At 41.2% G+C, this 23,440-nt stretch overlaps 1 long non-coding RNA gene across 1 annotated transcript; it reads left to right on the forward strand.

The window, feature by feature from the left end:
• The first annotated feature begins 4,765 nt into the window (after positions 1-4,765).
• Positions 4,766-19,765, forward strand: LOC144340079 (uncharacterized). The gene is made up of 3 exons (XR_013415798.1): positions 4,766-5,331; positions 16,491-16,560; positions 17,147-19,765. It is a non-coding gene; the product is annotated as an uncharacterized LOC144340079 (long non-coding RNA).
• The last annotated feature ends 3,675 nt before the right edge of the window (positions 19,766-23,440 follow it).

A 23,440-nucleotide genomic window follows, 5' to 3' on the forward strand; every position in this document is an offset into this window, starting at 1 on the left:
TAATTATACACTCAATGCCATTGTAAAATGGTAGCCGTTGGAATATAGTTATAGCAACCTAGAACATCACAGATGGAAGGAGTCTTAGGGGAATTGCTGTTAATACCTTTCATTACTGAGATGTGGATGTAATAGCTAAGAGACAAGTCCCATCTACTCGACTTATTAGACTATAGGAAAAAATTGAGGGAAAGATACTACATAAAGTGGCAGCATAATAGAGTAGACAAGCCATCAGTTCCAGGAGGCAGATCAGTCTGGCTTTATCACCTGTATGGCTATAGGAAAGTCACTTAACCTCTTTGAGGCTCATTTTTTTTTTTTTTTTTTGCCTATAAAAAAATCCATTGCTATCTTTTTTGGAGGGTTTCAGTTAGGATTAAAGGTTCTAAGTTAGGAACATCTAGTACAATGCCTGAAAAAGTATGAGTCCTCAATAATTGATAGATATTATTATTATTGCAGTGGAAATACAGGGAATGTGAATCATGTTTGGAGTGGACTTTTGTCCTCTGGGGCTACAAAACAACCAAATCTTCGTATTTGGGAGGAACTCTGATGGAGAGGAGGAAGGTCCACTTTTCATTACGGAGGCCAGAAGGGGAGGGTTCTGTCAGTGAGAGAGTGGTCACCTGGTGGAACCCATTCAATCTGAGCTTTCACTGGGGCTCTGAACCTGGAAGTGACATGGCCCTATCCCTCACCTACCTGCATTCTGCCAGAGGATCCAGCTACAGAGGCCCCCTTGGTTCCTACATGCGATTCAAGCCTGATGTTTCTGGGAGCTCTCCAATATCCTCCAACAAATTCTTTTTTTTTTTTTGCTTAGGATAGGCAAAATTGATTTCTGTGACTTCTGACTAGCAAGACACTCACTATAAATATAATTCGAATAAAGGCAGACCAGTCATTTCCAATCTAGTCCTTGTTTCTCCATTGCTAACATACTTCGTGCTATATCACTTTATCAGTTAAAACCATGGCTCAATTTTCTATGTTCATAGACAGAGCATAGATCTTTAAAACGGGAAAACTGTGGATAAACCACACTGTTTACTTTAATTCACAAAATGAAGCAATTATATTCACAAACCTAGACTGAGAGGCCTCTCTGTCTCCTCTGAGTTTGAAGGACCTGGGCTAAATGGCAGCAAAGGAGTGGGCGAACAGAAGCCTAGAATGTGCAGTCTCACTAAGTGAGCACCAACTACAAAAGGAACAATCATCCAGTGCCGGCAGGACTTTGTGCTAAGCAGCCAGTGATTTTCCAATGTTTTTAAGTTGGAGGAAAATATATGACAGATGTGTTGGCTCTGGGAACAATAAAAACAGCTTCTTAAATCACCAAGAAGGGGAGGGAAAGAAAGTAATACAATACAGGATAAATCAGGAGGGAGTCGGCAGGACTGTCTGTTACGGTTGAGGGTAGCAAGGGAATGATGTGTTCAGTAGCAGTAAACAAGCATGGGGTGAGAAGGCCTCGGACCACAAGACCAACCGTCGTAGAAAACTGCCCTGAACCCCGTCCTGAAGGAACATGATCTACAACTTGAGGAACACAAGAGGGATAAAACACTAACAAAAACTCAAATGGGGCAGTAATGTTAAAATACAGTTGACTCTGTGCATTACTAAAGCAAAGGGATGAAAATAATGAATCAGCAAGCTGTCCCAAGTTCCACTAAGACAGTGGTTCTCGACATATAACGTACCTAAGAATGTCCTAGGGTTCTTGCTAAAAGTGCAGAGCCCTGGGCTTCTGGGTCAACTGGTGCTACAAGGCCAGACATGGCAGCTCATGCCTGTAATCCCAGCACGTTGGGAGGCTGAGATGGGCAGGTTACTTGAGCCTTGGAGTTTGAGACCAGCCTGGGCAACAGGGAAAAATATTGTCTCTATTAAAAATACAAAAAATTAGCTGGGCATAATGGCACATGCCTGTAGTCCCAGCTACTCAGGAGGCTGAAATGGGAGGATCAATGTCTGGGAGATGAAGGCTGCAGTAAGCTGAGATCATGCCACTGCACTCCAGTCTGAGTGACACAGATTCTATCTAAAAAATAAAAAATAAAAATTTAAAAAGAGGTACTGGTATAGTAACTTTTATCTGGAACCTAAGAGTCTATATTTTTAACAAGTTAGAAGGTGATTCTAATGCAGTTAGCATTACTCACTACTTTGTGTACACTACTTTACTTTGTGTATAGTACTTTACACAAAGTAGTGAGTAATGCTAACCCTAACCCTAAAAGTCCAGTAAGGGTTTTTAGTTTCAACAGATACAATGCCAGGTCACATTGTTCCAGGATAGTATGTTCAAGACTAAGACACCTGGCATTACAGCTTATGAATAATCAGTGGTGACTTGAACTCATTTATGAACATTCTAATGTTCACTGTAGTCTTGTTTTTTGGTGATGTGTACAACCTAGGGGCAATAATAATAGTCATTATGTATTGAGTCTTCATTGTGGGCCAGGCCCTGCTAAGTGCTTTGTATGCATCAAAAAGGTGACTCTTCAAAGCAATTCTGTGAGGTTGATTTTATTATCTGGGCTTTATAGATGAAGGAACTAATAAAGAAGATAAGAATCTTGGATATGACATGATGGTATAATGATTAATTTTATGTGTCAACTTGACTGGGTCACAAGATGCCCAGACATTTGGTTAAACACAAGTGTGGTGCTTCTGTAACAAATATCTAAACATGTGGAGTAATTTTGGAGCTGGGTAATGAATACAGTCTGAAAGAATTTTGAGATGTATGCTAGAAATATAGACATTAAACATAGATTCTGGTGAGGTCTTGAATCTATGTTTAATAGATTTATGTTTAAAGGAAATGAAGAACATGTTATTGGAAGCTGGAGGAAAGGCAATATTTGTCATAAAATGGCAAAGAACCTTGTTGGCTTCTGTTCATGTTCTAATGTTTTGTGGAAGGTGGAACTTGTGAGTCATGAAATTGGATATTTAGCTCAGGAGGTTTCCAATCCAAGTGTTGAAGGAGTGACTTGGTTCCTCTTGACTGTTTATAGTAAAATGTGAAGAAAGAGATAAATTTAAGAAGAAATTGTTCAGCAAGATGGAACCAGAATTTAAATATTTGAAAATTTCTCTGCCTCTCCATATTGCAAAAAGAAAGAAATAAAAGAAAACTTGTTCTGAAAAGAACACTAAGAGTATGGATGATCAACCATTTAATAAAAAATCATGTATGCAGTTTCTCCATTTAATCAGCCATCTTAACAGGAGCCAGGAATAGAGATGAGATTATACCAGCAAAGACACTGCCAGTGTTAATGAACTAAAGGGGACAAAAAAGACACAACAAAATGCAGCAAGTCTGTCAGACTTCTTTTACCTGATGGAATCATGGAACTATCTGGTTGCAAACATGTGCTGTCTTTTAATAAAAGGTAAAAAGGACCCCAGAGCCACAATTCAGACTTCATCAGGGCTGCCAATCCTATCACTGGTCCAGAGTGCACAGGCCAGGGATGCAAAGCTGCCTCCACGTAAGTTTCAGATGACTGGACCACAACTCTGCAGAAACATGTGTGGGGAGAGCTACCACACAGAGCCAAAGAAATGAGGCTGCCCTGCTGACCTGTCAGGGAGATGCTGCCATCACACTGGGCCTGGAGGGTGGAGGAACAAACCAAAGAGGATTATTCTCGAACCTTAAAGTCTAATAGGGCCAGGCTCAGTGACTCACACCTGTAATCCCAGCACTTTGAGAGGCCAAGGCAGGTGGATTGCTTGAGCTCAAGAGTTTGAGACTAGCCTGAGCAACATGGCAAGATTCTGTCTCTACCAAGTATACAAAAACTTAGCCCGGCTTGGTGGTGTGTGCCTGTGGTCCCAGCTACTTGGGAGGCTGAGTCGAGAAGTTTACCTGACCTCAACAGGCAGAAGCTGTAGTGAGCTGAGATCGCGCCACTGCACTCCAGGCTGGATGACAGTGAGACTCCATCTAAAAAAAAGATTTAATGGTATTTGCCTTCCTAGGTTTTACACTTGCTTAGGACCACTCACCTCTTTCTTCCTTCTAATATTTCTCTTTTACAATAGGAATGTCAATCCTATGCCTGTCCCACCATTGTATTTTGGAAACAAACAACTTGTTTGGTTTCATAGTTTCACAAGTGGAGAGAAGTTTTTCCTCAGGATGAACTGTATATTGAGTCTCATCCATATCTGATTTACATTATACTGAGGTGAGACTTTGGACTTTAGAGATAATATTGCAAATCAGTTAAGACTTGTGGCTATTGGGGTGGGATTAATATATTTTATACGCAGTAAGGGCATGAATTTGAGGGGGCAAAAGGGATGCAATACTGTAGATTGAATATTTGTGTCCCCCCAACATTTATGTACCAAAGTCTTGACCTGTAATTTGAAGGTGTTAGGAGACAGGGTCTTTGAGAGTTAATTAGGGGTAGATAAGGTAATAAGGGTGGGGCTTTCATGATGGGATTAGTGCCCTTAAAGGATGAAACACCAGAGAGCTTCTTCTCTGTCTCTGTCTCTCTCTCTCTCTCTTGCTTTCTCTTTCTCTCTCTCTCTCTTCCATGTAAGGACACAGCAATTTGGCAAGCCATCTGCAAGCCAGAAGAGAGCCCTCACTGGGGAACAAAACTGGCCAGTACCTTGATCTTGGACTTCCTAGCCTCCAGAACTGTGAGAAAACAAACTGTTGTTGTTTATGTCACCTAGTTCAGGGTATTTCATTATGACAGCCTGAGCAGATGAACCCACTCACCTAGGAAGTGGTAGGATTGAGATTTGAATTTGGAAGCCTTACTTGAGGATTTTTCACTTGACCAACTACACTACAGTTTTAATAGTCCCTTTTCCCCACAAAGACTTCCAAAAAAGAAGGCTTGGTATCCCTCTTAGGGTATATTTTTGTCTCCAAAATTTCCCTTATACCAATGGATAAGAAAAAAAGTGACTTGATTTCAGGTTCCAGGTGCTTGGATTTATTCTTCTTCTTAAAATGTCTCTGAGTAGTGGGACAGAAATTTCCCCACCCTTCCCCTCATGAAGCTGTGTAGACAGGCCACAAAGGAAAAGAGCAACTGACTCTCTCATTTCTACATGACTTGACCATGTCACCAACACCTGTGTCAAAATGAAGTTTCACCAGATGCAGTCAAGCCTCCGCAGGGGCTGCTGAGCTGCAGTGTCTCCAGGAAGACCCGTTGATGACTCACACTCCAATCCACTCATCAGACCACCGTGCTGCTGGCCTTCTGTGGTCTGGTAAGAACCAGAGCTCTTGGAGAAAAATGCAAATGTGTCTTTAGTATCTACATAAAGGTAAAACATTTTGCAACAGCATTTCTGGTCTTTAGATTAACACGTACACTATGTCAGGTTCACAGGTAGTTTGGGCCCACGTTTGAGTCTTGGGAAAGAGTAGAGTAACAGGAACCCTGCTTCTTTCATATGAGTAGGAAAAGTGTCCCAGGGATGTTTGCTTGTGGATGTCTTGAAGCTTGGAAAGTGGGAAATGCTAAGGGGGAAACCAAGTCAAGGAAGTTCTCCTCACAGATGTGGGGCTCAGTACTTTGTGGAGGCACAAGCATAGGGCATAATGGAAAAGGCATGGGGAGCCAGGGACTGTGAATGTAGGGGTGCATCAACCTTGCACCAACTCCCAATCAGGAAGGTACATTATGAGGCTGAGCAAGGCAGATAAAGCAAATTACAGCAACTAGAGCTGTCAGCCAAGGTGATCTTCGTAAATCCAAACCCAATCATGTCATTATCCTGCTTAAAGCCTTTCAAATGACTTTCATTGCATGAAGAATGCAGTTGGAAAGCCTTAGTGAGTCCTGCATAACCTGTGTCCTGCACATTTCAAAGACCTTACTTGGGCCTCCCTTCTCGAGCTTCATCCCATCCACTCCAGTGCCCTCTTGGTTACTGGAACATGTCAGTCTTTTTCTGCCTCGTGGCCTTGACCCATGCTGCTTTTGTTTTTCAGATGGACCACTCATGCTCTTGGCTTTGGCTTATCCTTATCATTATGGTCTCACCACAATTGCCCCATTCGAAATCCATCCCTTGCCTTTCTATTATTTTCTTTCTCAGCAGTCTGGTCTTAACTTCCTCAGTCCTTGTACATCATGAAATTACTATGCCCGCTCACATGTTTTTGCCTGTCCCGCATTTCAACTGTGAGGCCCATGAGCACAGGGACCACATCTGTCTTGGTAGCCCCTCGATATCCCCAGCATCTTACACATGCCTGGCACTTGGAAGGTGTTCAGTCGGTGTTTGAATGAATAAGTGAAAGTCCCCTTGGCAAGAATTAAGCCGTCCTTGCCAGGACATTTGTGGTCGCCTGACACAGCAGTCAAAGGAGCCTGGAGAGCAACTCCTGCCTGACTTGCCGTCAGAGCTGACTTCCCTTTGACACTCTGGCCAGAGGCAAAGAGAAATGACAGAGGTGTTGCCATTCTCCAGCCCACAGCATGTGTCTGTATGCTGGGCAGAGGGCTGCAAGCGAGGGCTGAGGACCAGCCTGTACTCCAAGAGCTGGCCAGGTGCCAGCCACCTCAATCCATGGGGAGATGCTTTTTTGGTTAGACTGCCAAGAGCTGAAAGCTTTTGGAAATTCACACAAAGACACAGCAGGGGCTATCCAAGACCCTGTCAGTAACTCAAGGGGGTTACAGACCAGAGAGCCAATGGCGAACCGGAAAAAACTGAATCGCAGCCCCAAGATGGCTGAGGTTTAAGGGTCAAGTGGCAGGTCCATCAGGCTACAGAGGCAGGCTTTGGATCACAGAAAGACATCAGCCAGAACCAAGACGAGAATCTCCTGGCAGGAGCAAGAGCAGGAAGTGGTGGCATTCAGATAAGATCTGCCCAGGTAGGGATTTGCTAGTCACTTTAATGCCTTTTGGCTCTAATTAATTTAGAGGGAAAAGCAAACACCAGGGGAACCAGAGAAACAAAACAAAGGAAAATAACCTTATCCGATTGATTTCTATATCCTCTGACTACCTCTGAAAAGTGTTTATCAACAATAACTTCCTTGTGAGAGGGAGTGGTTTCCATTTCTGGTCGGAGCAGTCACTTTGTAAGCTTGTTCGTACCCCCTCCCGTAGAAGCCCTGTGCAACTTGTCACCAAAAAATACCTTGAAAAATACTGAAGCCCTAATTCCTTCATATTCTTTTTCCTATGGCATACACATAGGCCTGGGTAACATGAGATAGCACATACAAGTTGCTTTGCAAATTCGCAAAGACTCATGACAGACTTTAAATAATCTACCCCCAAAGGAAAACTAAGAGAATGAAGAAATGGAAAATGACATCGCCATTCATTTTAGTAGTAGGAGCTCTGTCCTGTCCCTTCAACCTTGTCGCCAGCATGCTCTGAAAGTCAGATCAACAGCTCCCTTTTACAGATGGTCTATTGCATTTGCTATTATTATTGACATTGCAACCTGTTCCCTTTTCTCTCCCTCCCAGCAGCCGCCAGAGGATCGGCCAAATGGCCCTGAATGAGGAAATCCATTCAAGGCCATTTGTCTGTGGTTGTGTGTGTGTTCAGGTCTCCATCTCACACTCACTCCATCCTGACAAGTGCAGAAGGTGAAAACATTGCTAGTCAGCCTGTTTTCTGAAAGGGATCAGCCTGTTGCTGAAAGATTTATTATCAGGGAACTGCAGGGTAGGGGAAGGCCTTTACTTGAACCAGAATTGGTCATTCAGAGTTCATTCTGTAACTTGATCATTTATTTATATTTTATGCACCTTCTACCAAGGAAAGAGGGTGCATGTGGGACCATTACCTCATTGAAAGTAGTGTGGTCAAATAACTATCTCATTGAACAGCCTGTTAGAGAGGTAGTGTGCAGCTCATTTGACTGTTGCTTTAACCCTTTGGGCTCTGCATGACTTCTGGTGAGAAGAGGGGATTTCAGGTTTGGCCTTCTCTAGTCACATGCACTGCAAATGGGATCATGAGACACAGCTCCTGATTCCAGAAGACATATTCCATCCTCCGCTCTCAGCCACTCATTGGAAGACAACATGCTGGGTGAGAGGTGACAAAAAGCCTGGAAAAAAATGAAGGAGGGGTTGTAGGAAAAATAATTATTCTTGTAAACATTGATGGCCCATGTTCATGAGATCACATTCAGAGATGTGAAACCTATCAATGCTTAGGAAAGGTAGCCATAGCTTGGCACTGTTCTAAGATACAAATCATAGCAACATCTTCTATTTATCTAAGGCTGCAGTCATGTCAGAATGTGCTTATTTCAATTTCTCACTTAATCCATGGATGTTTTTATTCTTACTGCACAGATGAGGCAATGGATATTTAATGAATAGTTTGCCCAAAGTCATAGTTAGAACTGGGATACCTCCCATGTTTTTGGATGCTCAGACAAGAGCTCTGTTCTCCAAGGTCTCTAAAACCACATTTAGAAGCAATTGAGGGCAGCAGGAAGTGATATCGGAAAAATCTGCCTGCAACCCGCTCACCTCCTCCAAGAGTAAATAGACCCACCTCAAGGCTCCCTTGTTCACAATGACTCCTCTTCTGTGAAAATTGCTATTAGTAAATCGAGTGCCCCTAAAACCCATGTTTGAACCATCCAACCCTGGCCCTCAGCTTGCAGGACCCCTAGCCATGACTGATCCACAAATGATGGGAGGGATATCTGATCCTGGTTTGGCCATTTAGATTGGAACTGGATGACACAGACTCAGTCATGGAGCTTAGTTAAGGCAGGGCTATGAAAGAATTGGTCATAACGCTTTTCGCTGAACTCTCAGGAGCTACTCTTACTTCCAAGTCTTGTTTGGCATTCTCAGAAACTTCCTCTTCTTAGCGAAGAAAGTGTAGAAGATACTTGCATATGTGTGTTCATTCAACACATATTCTAAACCCAGTTCTTCCTTGCTTGCCTTCCTCTCTCCCTTGCATCTAAGGATGGCAATGCACTGTAACTCTGGCCAATAAAATATAGGTAGAACTCTGTGGGATGGAAGATGGGCTTCAAAAGAATTCAGCAAAGACATACTCTTCCCATTTCCAACTAACTAGAAAGCAGATGTTATGCCTGGAAAAGTAGCCACCATCTGGAAAACATTTTTTAAAGGCCACAGGACTGAAGGATCATGGAATCAAAGGATCAGCCTGGGACAGCCTACCTCTAGTATTTGTATAATATACAGAAAAGAAAGTACAACTATTGGTTTAAGCTCCTGTGAATTGGGTATTCTGATATTTGCAAACAGAAGAGGAGGCTTCTTGTACTCAGAATGAATAGAATCTTGCACACCTCTTGAACATCATGAAACAGACTTAAATGATTTGAACATTTCAGCTGTGATATGGGACCCAAGGAAGTCATCCACATATAGAGATCTGAAGGAGCACTCTGTACATATGAGGAGGATGATCCTTGAGATTTCCACTTCCAAATCCTCCCTCCTTTATAGTGTAGAACAGGATGAAGAAATCTTGGTTAAGCTTCTTTAGGTTTCTTGAAGGGAAATGTATAGAAAACCATGGGTAATGAAGGTTTTTGGAAAGACAGAAGATATGTGGAATATTTATAAAACTGATCAAACACTAGAGTCACCTCAGATTCTATTTGTTACTGATTCATTCTTTCATTCATTTATTCATTCACTTAGCCTATAACAAAGGTTTATTGACCACCTACTGCGCCAGGTGCATGAATATTCTGGTAATTAAGATTTATTTACTCTCAGAGAGATAGATCTTGAAGCAGACTTTCAATAAGTACTTCCTATAAAGTTGGATGAATATCTGGATAGTTGGGATATGTCTACATTTTACAGAGAAATGAAAAAAATATTCATTATAGATAAGAATGAAAACTTGGCACACATAATCTACTTTCCTTAATTCACTTAGCTTTTGTGCTTTCCCAGGAAGAGATTTCAGAGAATTCATTTGGTACCAATCAGTGAGGGTGAAATGCTACTCTTGGTTACATGTAACATGTCATCTCAAAGGTGATTGGACTTCCACCTGCCCAGTCCTAGGTAGCTGTTTCTGGAGTGTTCATGTGACTGTATTGGTCATCTCAGGCTGCCATAACAAAATACAACAGACTGTGTGGCTTAAACAACAGAAATGTATTTTATCACAGTTCTTAATACTGGAAGTCCTAGATCAAGATTTGGCAGGGATGGTTTCTGCCGAGAGCTCTTTTCTTGACTTGTGGATGGTCACCTTCTTTTTGTGTCTTCATATGATGGACAGAGCAAGCTCTGGCATCTTTTTCTCTTTCTATAAGGGCATCAGCCCTATCAGATTACACCCTCACACTTTTAACCTTATTTAACCTTTATCGCCTCCTCATAGGTCCAATTTCCAATACAGTCACGTTGGAGGGTTATGACTTCAACATTTGAATTTGGGGCAACATAAACATTCAGTCTATAATAATGGCTGATTCTTCCTGCTTTGGTAGTAGGGTAGATGTCACTCAGAGGGCACTCTATGTGAACACCACCACAAGATCAGAAAGAAAACTAGAGTCACTTTTCTTTGAAGGTGGCTCTTTAGGCACTATGGACTTTTCCTTCCAACATCCCTGGTATGGGGACAAAAATAAACCATCTTGAGCATGCAGTAGCCAGAATTCTTTCTCTGCAAATACTGGACTCACTGACTTCAAGCAAATACCATAGGTAATCCATTAGCAGCTAACTATGAACAACCAGTATTAGTCAATACAGAATTGATTTCAATTTATCTGCCTCCAATGCCAGGAAACACATGGGCAAGATCATGGAGAGCCACTACTGGGGGATGAAAGAGAGAGGAGCTCTAGAAGGAAAACAAAATACTGTCTTGGGTCATATGCTTTGGTGTCACATATATAAATAAAATACAGGGGCTATTAGAAATGATTTTGTGATTGAAGTAAAGGTCAGATATTTGCAGTTTCATTTAACTGAAGAAGAAATAAAAAAGAAATGAATATGCCAAAATTATAGGAAAGTTCTGTGATGAAAACAGAGTTTCCCATGCCCAAACCCACTGGCTTTAGCCACTGCCAGGATTCATGCACCACAGTCCTATCCATGGGAGGCTTTGGTCCAAGAACAAACCTTTCCTACTTAATTAGCTCTCTGATAGCTCAGACGTGCTTTCAACAGTGTTAGCTACTGCTCAGAGTCCCTTCCCCTAGATTTTCCTATATGTTAAAGACAATACAGCTGGAAAAGAGAGACACTAAAACTTTCGACATCAAAATTCAGATTGACATAAGCCAAAAGTCCCCAGGGAAGGATAATAAAAAAGTAAGAATTGCATATTTCCACATCTGTTTTCAATGAGACTTATGTCAAATAATTTTATTTTATTTTTTCAGAATGCCTTGAAAATGTCATTAAAATTCACCTATCAGCACATATGCAGAACATACCACCTGTCTAGAGTGTTAGATCAAATGAGAAAACAGGGGCTTAGGCCTCATGAGTAGGAAGAGACTTGACCTGCTGCAGAGGAGGAGAGGCAATGTTATTTCTAAGCATTCCTGTTTCCACCAACCTGGGGCAAGCAATCTATTTTCAGCTTGACACCAATCAGGAAATGGCTCTGCTAAAATACCCTCCCTGTTAATACAAATGAGACATATCTCCAGAAAAGCAGAGAATGCCAACATGGATCTGAGCGCTCAGATGAGAGAGGCCATTCCTGGGTTAGTAAGTGAAAAGCTAGAGTTATTTTACAGAACACAAGTGAGAAAGCAAACCTGCAGGAGCAAGTTTCTAGATGGTAATTTGGTAATTACATTACAATTAGAAAGTCTTACAGAAAGTCTATGGCAGTGCAAACCCTTTGGTCCAGTAATTTCACTCCTTTGAAATTATCCTAAGGATATGTAGGCAAGGATGCTTATTGTTGGGAGGTAGCCCTAGATAAATCTCTTGTGTTACAACACACCTTGCTGGATATGGCAAGAATGTACCATCGTTTACCACTTTACCAAGGCCATTTCCCAGGCTGGTACTTATAGCAAGCAACCTTGGAAGATGAGGTAATGTCTCCTACTGAGACAAAGAGCAAGCTTGCTTACCATTTACAAAGCAGAAGTATATTCCCTAAGCTCAGTATTCCTCAGTTGCAATGCAAACCCACTGTGTGCAAAGCGTCTCTCTAGGCCCACTGAATCACGACTGTGGGGTCTGGAAGCAAAGGGAACCTATGTACATTCTGATATTCATGCTATCTGTAGTACTGTAGTAATAAAGCCCTTTGTCTCTGACTCAGCATCTTGTGTCTTCTACCAACACCCATGAAACAGTAGCAGGTTTACTTTTTAGCTGGCAAGGATGGTAAAATCAAATCCCAGACCTGACAGCTATGTTGATTGTTTTGTAAAAACAAGGACATTAACTGTCATCTAAGGAGAAATTGGTTAAATTAATTGTGGTACATAGATACACAAGGTATGGCACAGACATTTAGAATGGCTTCAGGATGTATATTTATTGACATGGAAATAAAATAACAACATATTTTTGAGTGAAAACCCAGCTAAAAAAGAAACATATAGATATGCCACTTTTATATAAACACATAAACATTTCACAGTTATATATATATATACAATTTCTGTATGGTCCTATACCAAAAAAAAAAAAAAAAGTTAACCAGAGCTTTCTCTAGGTGGTGGACTCATAAATGAGTTTTGTTTACTTTTTCATCTATAAGGTCTCTTATTTCTCGAGGTAAACATGAATTACTTATGTAAAAATTAATTATATTAATTGACAAAGAACTGCTAGAAAAAGAGCATATGACAAAATCCTTGTACTTGAAACAAACTGTGAAGAACTGCTCTGCAAATACAGAGGGAGCTGCAGACAGAAGTGAGGTTCCTGATGGGACACAGCTCTGCCTGTGGCACCGACGACAACCCAAAGAACATGAAAGAGAAGAAATAATGGAAATACCCATCTCAGACGCGATCCTCTCAGAACAACGGAAGATCAGTCTCAGAACCTAACTTTTAGAATCTGAGGTGCAAATTATGTCTGGTGTTTTAATGAATAAACACTGTCACTCAGTGTCTGCGAGTTATCCAGTGCCACAAGTCACCCAGGAAGCCTGAGACTCAGCTCTCAATCACTGACTCACCTCTGCATAAACCCCTTTTAAATCTCTTGTGCTTATTCCTTCCAGTGTATTTCCTTGTTCTGGCTTGAATCTAGGTTCTCATCATCATTTTCCTGGATATTAGAATATTCTTTGAGCTGGTCTGTCTCCACTTCACATGCTGATATAGTTTGGAAGTCCCCTCCAGATCTCATGTGGAAATGTCAGTGTTGGAGGAGGTGCCTGGTGGGAGGTGACTGGATCATGGGGACAAATGAATGGCTTAGCACCGTCCTCTTCATGCTGAGTGGGTTCACATGAAACCTGGTTGTGCACATCGCTCTTTCTTGCTCCTGTTCTCGCGATGTGACATGCCCGCTTCCACTTCACCTTCTGCCATGAGTGAAAGCTCCCTGAGGCATCCCCAGAAGCCAAGCAGATATTGGTGCTATGCTTATACAGCCTGCAGAGCTATGAGCCAATTAAACCTCTTTTTTAAAAAAATAAATTACCCAGTCTCAGGTATTCCTTTATAGCAACACAAGAAAAATCCAACACACACTCCTTTAACCCTGCCACCTGATTTTTTTAAAAAACACAAGTCAGAGTGTTGCTTCTTTGCTTAAAATGCTTCAGTATCTCCCAAATACCTACAAGGTGTCCCAGCACATAAGGTCCACCTGCTGGCCTCACTAAACTTTCTTGTTGTGCCCCTTGTCCTTCTCCCCAGACTCATTTCTTTTGATTTCTTGCATCTCCTTTATGGAATGTCCCCACTCCTACCCTGCCAGGCAAATGCTCCTGTCAAGATTCAGATCCTCCAGGAAGGGTTTCATAACAGTCTCCCCAAGTTGAATTCCTTCTTTGGAGTCTCAATTGTATCATATTCAAGTTCACCAAAAACACTTACCACCCTTTGCTTTTGTATTTCTCAGAACTTTCCTATTTGATTGTGAACACATGAGGTCAGGAGCCACATCTTATTTATATTTACATTATCAACATCTAGTCCTATACTTGGCACCCAAAAGAAAATCTATACCTGAATGAAAAAATATATAGTTAAAACCACAGAGTCTGGCAGGTGCAGCGGCTCACGCCTGTAGTCCCAGCATTTTGAGAGGCCAAGACAGATGGATCACTTGAGGTCAGAAGTTCAAGACCAGCCTGGCTAACATGGCAAAACCTTGTCTCTACTAAAAATATAAAAATTAGCTGGGCATAGTGGCGGGTGCCTGTAATCCCACCTACTCGGAAGGCTGAGGCAGGAGAATCACTTGAACCCAGGAGGCAGAGATTGCAGTGAGCTGACATCGTGTCACTGCATTCCAGCCTGGGCCACAGAGTGAGACTCTGTCTCAAAAAAAAAAGGAAAACAAAACCATAGAGCCCAAGTACAAACACACTCAACAAACCTTCTTAATTCTGAGAAGTTCCCAATTAAAAAGCCTCCTCGCGATGGACTCTCAATGTATTGCCATCAATATTTTGCTGCCCAGAAAGAAATAAATTATGTGATTTTTACCTGCAAAGAATGTTGCTTTAGACGTTTTTGTATCTGTTGGACACAGGGCAGTCTCCCCCTCCTGCCACCCTGGAAATGTTAGCATCACTGGGACAAAAGCCAACAGGAAAAACTAACACCATAACAGGATAATATGCTTTATCAGATTATCCTGTGGAACTAAGCATACTAAGAGATACTTTAAACCTTTTCTGTAATTTATTCAAAAAACATTCAAGGACAGAAATAAATGTCAACTCGAATGAACCAAAGCAGATGTAGAAAACAAACAAAAGCTGTGACCAGACATAAAAACTGACCCAATAGGATGTGGGCCTGAAACTGGAAATCAAGTTTCTAAGTTCTATTTAAAATACAACCGTTGAAGGCTGGGTGCCCCTGCTCATGCCTGTAATTCCAGCACTTTGGGAAGCTGGGGTGGAAGAATGGTTTGAGGCCAGGAGTTCAAGATCGGGCTGGACAACATGGTGGGACCTCCATCTGTACAAAAATTAAAAAAAAAAAAAATAGCCAGGTATGGTATAGTCCTAGTTACTCATGAGGCAAAGGCAAGAGGATCCCTTGAGTCTGGGAGGTCGAGGCTGCAGTGAGCTGTGATTGTGCCATTGCACTCCAGGCTGGGCAATAGAGCAACACTCCGTCTCTAAATAAATAAATACACACATACATAAAATGCATCAGTTGGAATAGGCCTCTAAAATACAGACCACATGTAAATCTGAAATAATCTTTATTTCATCAGTGTGATCCTGTGATCCCTTATCGTAAGCAGAGTATAACACAGTGTTTCCAGAAAGGGTTTGAAAGGTCAAGACAGACCATGTAACATGAGGACTGATAAGCCATTTGTAACATGATGATTTTTTCCAAGAAAGGCTCTGGAGCGATCGGAAGCAGTGGAGTTTAAAGAACTCTCTCTTAAGACAGGATCAGGACAAACATCTTTGCCATTACAGGTTCTTTCTCTTCCTGACACCCACAGTGCCCTGAGTTGGCCTCATGGGACCGGCTGGAGCAGGAGCTGGAATAAGAGTAGAGCCTCAGGGACTTCTGGGTAGGACTAGGGTCTCTGGGAGCTGCTCATGATCCACTTGGCTACAGGTAGGCCTTCTGGACGCTCACGCCACAGGGGCTTGTGAGGAGGGGACTTCCACCTCAGGTCTGTGGGGTCTGGGTGCCACGTGGAGGAAGAGTTGGCCCACGTACTGCAGCAGCCCAGTCACAGCCCTCCATGGATGGGCCTTGTCACTTACTGGAGCGTTTGCTTCAGAGATCGTTTCTGTGCCCCAGCCTGGGTTTCTCCTCTTGTCTTGGTGAACATTAAGCCCCATATCCTTTCTCTACCTTTACCCAGCCATCCTTTTGGTCCTGAGATCAGCAGCACTTATTTTCCTGTATGCTGTGGAGAATTTCATTTTGTTTTTTGATGTCTCTTCTAGAGGCTTCAGGAGCTGAACCTCACCTTGGAGGTGGTTGATCACAGGTTGGGCACTAATAATGTACAGTCATTGCACTGCGTTAGTTTCTCGGCTCTCCAGGGCTGGACCCATCCACTGAATTATATATAGGGAGGCAGCATCCTCAACTGGTCATGGTTTGCTGTGTCCACGCCAGTTAGAGTTAAGCCCTGACAATAAAATGAGGCTGTGCTGGAAGCAGCCCTCTTCACAGCGGACTCGGCAGATGCGGTTCCATTGTTCGGTTTCAGGTTATGGGCAGATGAAGAAGGGGTTCGGTGTGTGACCTGATCCATGGGTGTTGTAAATTATTTGTTGTAAGAAGATTTGTTTTATAAACATTTCAAATATATCCAGATTGCCTCATCCTATTTTATTCTTTTCTAGTTTTACAGAAATATGCAAATAAGACTTAAAGCTGTGGACAAGAAGAGGAACTGGTTCCAAACCTCATCAGGTCCACTGCTCATACAATGAGTGTGTTTTTCATTGGAAATTTTCTTAGGTTCATGAAAGAAGAAAAGAAAAAAATGGGGGAGGGGTACATAGAAAGGTATTAAATAGCATCTGTTATTAAAATTATGATCCACAGGTTAGAAATAAGCATTACGTTCAGTTTTTCTATATCCATTGATTCCAGTCTTAGACCCTATATTAGGGAAGAATAGTGGGAGTGGGTTCTTGTGGTTATTGTATATATTTCTATACAAGAATTCATTGCGTTTTATTTCCAGAAGTTCCCATAATTTGAGAGAGGATATTCATTGCTATGTAGCCAGAATTTATACAAGTACTTTTTCAACTTCAGTTTGATTGAGGGTAAGGGTGTGTGAGATTGGGAAGCAGGAAGGAGGTTATTTTATTTTAACTGCTTGGGTGTGGGAGGATCTGGTTATCAGTTTCCTATGAAATGCACTCTATTCTGAGGGATTTGGTACTTGTCTTATTAAATGGAGATTCTGTGATTTTCTCATTACTTACACATGAACTTGGTGACTTGTAATAACACTTCATGGTTCCAATCTCAACTTGCTCTTTTCCAGCTATGACAAGGATAACATCCCTGCCTCTGGGAGCCTGGCAGCACCTTTTCCATACTGGTGAGATTGCACTCTGGCCTGTGCAGAAGAGGAGGCTACTGGATAGCACGAGACTGTGGTGATGGAAGAGAGAGCACAGGGTGAGTCCTTTCTCACCCATTTGGGTAACAAAACAAAGAACCTGAGAAACACCTAAGTTGTGCTTTACAAACTCGAACTCAGAGAAGGATGAGCTTGGAAATGCCCAGGGTTCCATCATAGTAAGCATCAAATTTTTCAAAAGATGTAAGAAAAGAAAAATGAGGTCTGATGCATCCACAAGCACAGCTTTCTGGATAGTGCACAAGAAGCTAAAATACACATCTCTAGGTTCATTGAAATAACCTACAGAACAGTTTCACATATTTCCTTTTCTCCATTTCTTTCAGCTCTTTCAACCAAACCATGAGTCATTTTCCAATGTGGCGGTCTTCCTCTATGTTTAAGTCACTTTAGGCAATTTGTAAGCACAAGAATGAAGTTTTTATCGGTCTAGCTTGAATAGAAGCATTAACGGAATGCTTAACCTTTAGACAACTCTTTTGTGGAGGCTGGACATTAGATGGCTTAATATTGCCTTTTCAGTGGGGACATGGAAGACCAGTAGTGTTATGAGGTAGTTGAAGGCAGATATGTTGTCCTGAACCAGATATCTCAACCACAGCATAGGGACCTGCCAAAACCGATTTAACAGGTGAGCAGCTGTTACTCTCCTCCCACCACCTCAGAGTTAGGCTCTGAGCATGAACGCAGACAACTTTTCTCATAGGAATTTATTCCCAGCATAACAACAAGAGAGTCTCCTTAAGAGAGTCTTTAACTTCTTAAATACAAAAGAGGACAGTCCATTACCAGAAAGAAAACATTGCTATTATATGATCACTCATGCATGTCCAGAGGATGTTACCCAACAGCTTTGTTTTCTATTTTTCCATCAATGCAAAATCTTTCTCAGGAGCCCTCTCCTCTGCTCTCCCTTCACAATCTCTGGGTCCTGCTTACCTTCTCCCAGAATCCTGGCTCTCAATCTATTGTTCCATTTAGTTTTACCATCTGTAAAGGTTCTGCGAAATCCACAGGGTCCTGTTTGTTTTGAAAGTAGTTTTAGGTTCTTTAAAACTCAAACATGTTCAACCCTCGTCTTACGCATAGCGCCTACTTTTTATTGCATGATTCTGATGGCCTATGCAGTACCATGCAAATAGAGGTACTTATTTTTTTTTTAAAAAAGGTTTCTGTGTAAAACAGTGGTGGGGCAAAAAAGAACAGAGTGACAATGTGGGGGAAATGCCCCGAAACCTGCCTTGTGATATTTGAAACTAGGCCATTACAACGACTGAATTTTTACCATTTTTTAGATTTTCAACCAACAGTCTTCTTTCATTCATGGTATCAGCATATTAACAAAGTGCAGCTAATGTAAATAACTCTCATTTTTCATTGTCCATTTTAAAACAAAGAGGTCATTCTCTGATAGTAGATGCATAGATTGTATGTTCTACATCAGTTTTGGTTTTGTTTTCCAAATAGTCTCTTTTGTCTGTCAGAGGTAGAATTGCCAAATCTCTGAAACTTAAATCAACTCAAAGACAAAAGTATGTTTGTATGTTTTATTTTGTTTCATCTGTGTTAGTACGAATATATAGTACTTTAAAAGAAACATCATATACAACCCTATTAATATGAATTCGTAACGTTGACATTAGAAATAGGCCAATAATCATTCTAAAGTGAAACCATCTTTATTTTGAAAATTACCAAACATTTTCTACTTTTTAAGTTATTATTAATATATAACTCTGCCTATTTTTTTCAGAGTAATTGATGAAGGTAAAACTAAACAAATGTATTAATGAGGAAAGGAAAAAAGAAAGAAAGAAAAGAAGCAGGTGATACAAGGATGCAAATACACAGGCCCATATAGGCTTACATTGTTGCAAACATAGTTAAATTTGGCTCTTCGCCCCGGGCAGTCAAAGCAAAAGAGGGGAGATATGGTCAGTTGCATAGTTCTTATTATTAGATGAGAAGAAACATACTATTTCCTCAGGGGAAGCGAATGTATTTTTCTTGTACTAATTTCTCAAGGAAATCAGGCTGGTGGGGCCTCATATGGAAAATGCTGAGTGATGTCATACACACTAAACTTAACTGGAATCCTACAAGCAAGGCTAGCGTCTCCTCCCTAGAAACCAAGGCACAACCTTAAAATGCAATCCAGTTTAGGCAATTTGTAAACCCAAGTATGAAGCTTCTATCCGTTTAACTTGGGTAGAAGCATTAACAGAGTGCTTAACCTTTAGACAACTCTTTTGTGAAGGCTGGACAATAGACTTAATATTGCCTTTTCAGTGGAGATAAGGAAGGCCAGTGTTGTGATGAGGTAGTTGAAGGCTGATATGTTGTCCTGAACCAGATATCTCAACCACAGCATATGGATCTGCCAAAAACAATTTAACAGGTGAGCAGTTTTTACTCTCCTACCAACACCCCACAGAGTTAGGATCTGAGTGTGAATGCAGACAACTCTTCTAATAGAAGTGTATTCCCAGTATATCAATAAAGAATTAAGTATTCACCTTCTGCAAACAGAATATTTACTTGGGGCCCATTTAGCTAGGATCATTCCCATGAAGTCACATGACTAAGACTGGAACATGTGGCAAAGCATCCTCACTCAGTGGTGCACACCATTGGCTACTTTTCACTATGTGAGCTTTGCAAAGTGATGTTACTGAGACCCACCCAGACGGATCCAAGTGCCTATAACATTTGAGGCACTTGCCTGGACTGTGCTTTCCAGAATCTGGGTCTCAGAGACTTGTCTCTTGCTGATCAATACAGTCAATCTAACATCCCCACAAAGATGGAGTGTATTTCTGATTTTATGATGCAAATCAGATGTTCAAAATTAAGTTTAAATTTTAGCAAGTTCCTTTCTGTTTCCCCTGATATACTCTCTCTTTGATCTAAGTGGGGCTTTCTCTCTACCCAGAAAGACCTTCCCAATCAAGAGCCACATAGGCAAGATCCAAGTTTATTCAAGCATAGCAAGACAAATCTGTCTCAATGTATAAATGATTCATTGATACAAAATGAATAGAGAAGTCCTTCTTGAGCAACGATTAATAGGACATTTTGGTATCTTCATGACATCAAGAAATACTATGTAGAATGTGCAAGTCTTTCTGATACTCCTAAATACCAATGTTCAATTTAACATTCACTGGGCTGGCAGACATCAGTACAAGGGTTAATGTGAAGGAAAAACAATTGCTTTGACAAGTCCAGGATATCTCTTCTGATGATGGTCTTAGTTAAGATGGGTGAGTAAGTCAGCCTCACATAAATGGGTCTAAACCTGTATCTGACATCTCTTCAAAGGATCAAAATACTGAACAGCATGAAATATGGCGGTTTGACCTCTCTTATTTTTAACTTCTATCTTGATGATTTGCAACTACTTCTAGATATAGAGGCACATCTTCTGCCGGAAACAATGAAGAGAATGAGTACACACTGATGACTGTATACAAGCAGAATAAATCATACTAGGATATTGATATATGTAAGCAATATTTCCCCATATTTATGCCACAGAATACCATTTGCCATTATTAAATTTTGTATGCAAATTCATTTGGAAAGGAGTGTTCCATTTAATTTAACACAGCTTTCTTAAGAGAAACACAAAAACATTCTTCCCAGTACAAATTGGCTCCAGGTAAGGCATAAAAGCATATCATGCTGTTCAGGTTACAGAGTCAATTATTTTCATTCATAAAAGCAGAGAATGAGCAGATGTTTAAAAAGTATCCAGTTGTAGTTTAATACCCAAGTAGATAATGCATTTGCTATATTGGAAAGAGTAAAAATTGGGAATAGTAAAAATCAATGAAGAAATCTATCTCCGTCTCATTAGGAAGCTGAATTGGGATAGGACATGTTTTTGTTCAGTGGGCCAAGGAACTTAGTGACAGTCTCCCCTTGGGCAGCCCACAATACCTTTACATTCACCAGAAGTATCTCTCACTTCTGGGTACAAAAAACCCAACATTCTTGAAAAGAATAAGCATAATACATACATGTGGGAATAATTCAAATAAGAACTAGGTAAATTTTGAAATGATATAACTTGGAAGAGACAACATGTGAAAGCACAGGGCTGGGGCAACATAATAACGTTTCTTTGTTTATATGCAATTCCCAGAAAAAGGTGTAGTTGATGCTTAAAATACAACCTCTTTGGTTTGGTCAGTTTCTTTTTGGACATTATTATAAGGGGAGGAAGCTGGAAATAAACTCATCTCCAGATGATCTTCCTGGAAACCTGCCTAAAAGAGTGGTACATAGGTTTGAAAATAAACAAGCTGGGCAGATTAGGGTAGAAAAGTTTCCAGGAGCTGATCCATTAGACTTCTATCTAACAAGAACATTGAACTCAGCTGTGTTCCTTATCAAACGTCAACCTGGAGCCATTGTGTGATCAGCCCAGGAAAAGCCAACTCTCCCACCCTTTTCCCATTGAATTGCATACTATTTTCATAACACGAATGGATTTTTTAACCTAGAACAGAACTTCTCACTAGTAATGCAAGTATGCTGTCTTGAGCAAAACTCTCCATTTTTCTGATGTGTGTGTGTGTGTGATTTGTCTTTGAAGGAATTCATATTCCTTCACTACCTTCCTTCTGAGAGGTTGACTTCGTATTTGTACACTACCTTCCTTCTGAGAGGTGAAGCTAGCTGGGCTTCTGGGTCAGGTGGGGTCTTGGAGAACTATTCTGTCTAGCTAAAGGATTGTGAATGCACTGATCAGTGCTCTGTGTCTAGCTAATCAGGTAGGGAACTTGGAGAGCTTTTCTGTCTAGCTAAAGGATTGTAAATGCACCAATCAGCATTCTGTAAAAACGCACCTATCAGCACTCTGTGTTTAGTTAAAGGTTTGTAAATGCATCAATCAGCACTCTGTAAAAATGGACCAATCAGCACTCTATAAAATGGACCAATCAGCTATCTGTATAATGGACCAATCAGCTCTCTGTAAAATGGACCAATCAGCAGGATGCGGGTGGGGCCAAGTAAGGGAATAAAATAAGGGAATAAAAGCAGGCCACCTGAGCCAGCAGCTCACACTACCTTTGTGAGCTGTAACAGAAGGCCTGCAGCTTCACTCCTGAAGCCAGCGAGACCAGGAACCCACTGGGAGGAACAAACAACACTGGATGTGCCACCTTTAAGAGCTGTAACACTCACTGTGAAGGTCTGCAGCTTCACTCCCGAAGTCAGCAAGACCACGAACTCACGGGAAGGAAGAAACTCCAGACACATCTGAACATCTGAAGGAACAAACTCTGGACACACCATCTTTAAGAACTGTAACACTCAACGCGAGGGTCCGTGGCTTCATTCTTGAAGTCAGCGAGACCAAGAACCCACCAGATGGAACCAATTCTGGACACGCTTCAATCTTAGGCTTTGATTGCTTTGAAGCAAATGAAGAAGAGCTGGGATTTTCTGAGTCCTCCTCTCCCACTTCAGCCACAGAGGTGACTGATCACAAAAGAGAAGAATAAGAAACAGAATAAAGGTCTGTCATCTGGAGTCTTTGTTCACACTCCCTTGCTGACTTAATGAGGGAGGCTTTGGTCACACTCTCTCTCCTTCCTAGGAAGGCAGGTGTGGCACTGTGTGTGATCCCATCTGTCTCCAGAGCATTCCCTTAGAAAGGGCCTACATATGGATGAGCAGTCCAGCCTTTAAAGGACAGTTAAATTGCATTTGGTAAATGTTAATCCAGTTTGAAGTATTTTTAAATATTTTGAATCCACTATGTGATTTAAAGTAACTTTTATCAGGAGTGTGGGGGGTGGGGGGGCTGAGGGTGGAGGAGAAATCATATCAGTTACAGTAGACCATGATAGTGTTGTTTTCCAATATCATGTGTATGTGCACAGTATTTTGTTCCCTTCATAAGAGAGTCTTCCAATCTTTTAAGAATAAACATTCAACTTCAAAAATCCTGTGGTAAGTAAAGGCTTTTCAGACTTTCCTGCTCAAGTAAATGATCACATGACCAGTGATATAAGTGTGTGATTGCTGTCAAACATGCACTAGTACACGTATACATGTTTGTGGACTAATGCATTAAGTTTTTGGGAGAGAAGCAATGTGCTGGTATGGTAAGATACATTAAAAGAAACATAAATGAGATATAATGCTGAAGACCATATGAAAATGGAGGAAATTTATATAAAC

Source organism: Macaca mulatta, chromosome 3, assembly GCF_049350105.2.
Source record: "Macaca mulatta isolate MMU2019108-1 chromosome 3, T2T-MMU8v2.0, whole genome shotgun sequence".
NCBI classification, from domain to species: domain Eukaryota; kingdom Metazoa; phylum Chordata; class Mammalia; order Primates; family Cercopithecidae; genus Macaca; species Macaca mulatta.